General features: G+C 38.2%; 1 non-coding gene across 1 annotated transcript; it reads left to right on the top strand.

Annotated features, from left to right (window-relative positions):
• The first annotated feature begins 1,249 nt into the window (after positions 1–1,249).
• LOC121212107 (small nucleolar RNA R71) lies at positions 1,250–1,356 on the top strand. The gene has a single exon (XR_005907316.1). It is a non-coding gene; the product is annotated as a small nucleolar RNA R71 (small nucleolar RNA).
• The last annotated feature ends 279 nt before the right edge of the window (positions 1,357–1,635 follow it).

Here is a 1,635-nt window from a genome sequence, read left to right as displayed (position 1 = left end):
CTAGTTTGTTTAGGTTTTCCAAGACCTTGTTGCTTAAACATTTTGTAAGGCATAACGTTAATACTAGCTCCTAAATCAGCTAATGCATGACTTATATCTAAACTACCAATTAAACAAAGAATTGTAAAACTCCCTAGATCTTTCAATTTGTGGGGTAGCTTATTTCGTAGAATAGCTGAGCAGGCTGCATTTAGCTCCACATGCGATGCTTCGTCTAACTTTCGCTTATTTACTAAACGCTCTTTTAAAATTTCATTGCATTTGGCATCTGCGACAAAGCTTCAATAAATGGTAAGTTAATATGTAATTTTTTCAAAAGTTTAAGGAATTTACCAAATTGTTCATCTGAGCGGTCTTTCCTTGTCGCGTTAGGGTACGGGACACGAGGTTTATATTCGACAGTCACCGGTTTGTTTGTACTTTGACCTAACTGATCTCTCCCTTTGCTTACCTCCGTTTCTTGCATCAGTTCTGGTTCGGGCTCAACAACTCCTTCATCATCTTGAGTATTAATTGCATTGAGTTGTTCCCTTGGGTTAGGTTAGGTATTACTTGGCAAACTAGCTTGTGGTCGTTCAGAGATCAGTTTGGAAAGCTGGCCTATCTGAGTTTCGAGTCCTTGGATCGATGCTTGTTGATTTTTAAATGCTGTCTCGGTATTTTGGAAACGGGTTTTTGACATTGATATGAATTTTGAGAGCATCTCCTCAAGGTTTAGTTTCTTCTTTTGTTGATAAGGTGGCTGTTGAAAACCCTGAGGATTTTGTGGCATTTGATTTCCTTGACCACCCCAAGAGAAATTTGGGTGGTTCCTCCAACCTGCATTATAAGTATTACTGTATGGGTTATTTTGAGATCTAAAGTTATTACTACCCATATAGTTGACTTGTTCCTCTTCGGTTGTGGGATTGAAGGATTGAATTCTGTATGCACACCTCCTCCGCTTGAGTCACACCTCATTACTGAATGTACCTGTGTAGAACTAAGAAAACCATTAATCTTTTTATTGAGAAGTTCTACCTGATTTGACAGCATAGTAACTGAGTCGACGTTATAAACGTCGGCTATTTTCATTGCCTTTGTCCTCATAACTTGCCACTGATAGTTATTCAGTGACATCTCCTCTATAAACTCATAGGCATCTTCCGGTGTTTTATTATTGATGGTTCCGCCAGCAGCTGTGTCAACCATTTGCCGAGTCGAGGGATTCAGACCATTTTGAAATATTTGTACTTGCAACCAAAGCGGTAACCCATAGTGAGGGCACCTTTTCTGTAAGTCATTGTATCTCTCCAATGCATCGTAAAGTGTTTCTCAATCTATCTGCACAAAAGAAGAAATATCATTACGTAACTTAGTCGTTTTAGCTGGCGGAAAGTATTTTAGTAAAAAAATTTCGGTCATTTGTTCCCAAGTAGTAATTGATCCTCGTGGTAACGATTTGAACCACTGTTTAGCTTTGTTCCTCAATGAAAAAGAAAATAACCGAAGACGAATGGCATCATCAGAAACGCCATTGATTTTAAATGTATCACAAAATTCCAGAAAATTTTCTAAGTGAGTGTTGGGATCTTCATCCTGCAAACCATCAAACTGAACAAACTACTGTATCATCTGAATAGTGTTAGGTTTTAG

Source organism: Gossypium hirsutum, chromosome A12, assembly GCF_007990345.1.
Source record: "Gossypium hirsutum isolate 1008001.06 chromosome A12, Gossypium_hirsutum_v2.1, whole genome shotgun sequence".
Lineage (NCBI taxonomy): Eukaryota > Viridiplantae > Streptophyta > Magnoliopsida > Malvales > Malvaceae > Gossypium > Gossypium hirsutum.
The sequence above is the reverse complement of the archived record's forward strand: the minus strand, read 5'-3'. Positions and strand labels throughout refer to the sequence as shown.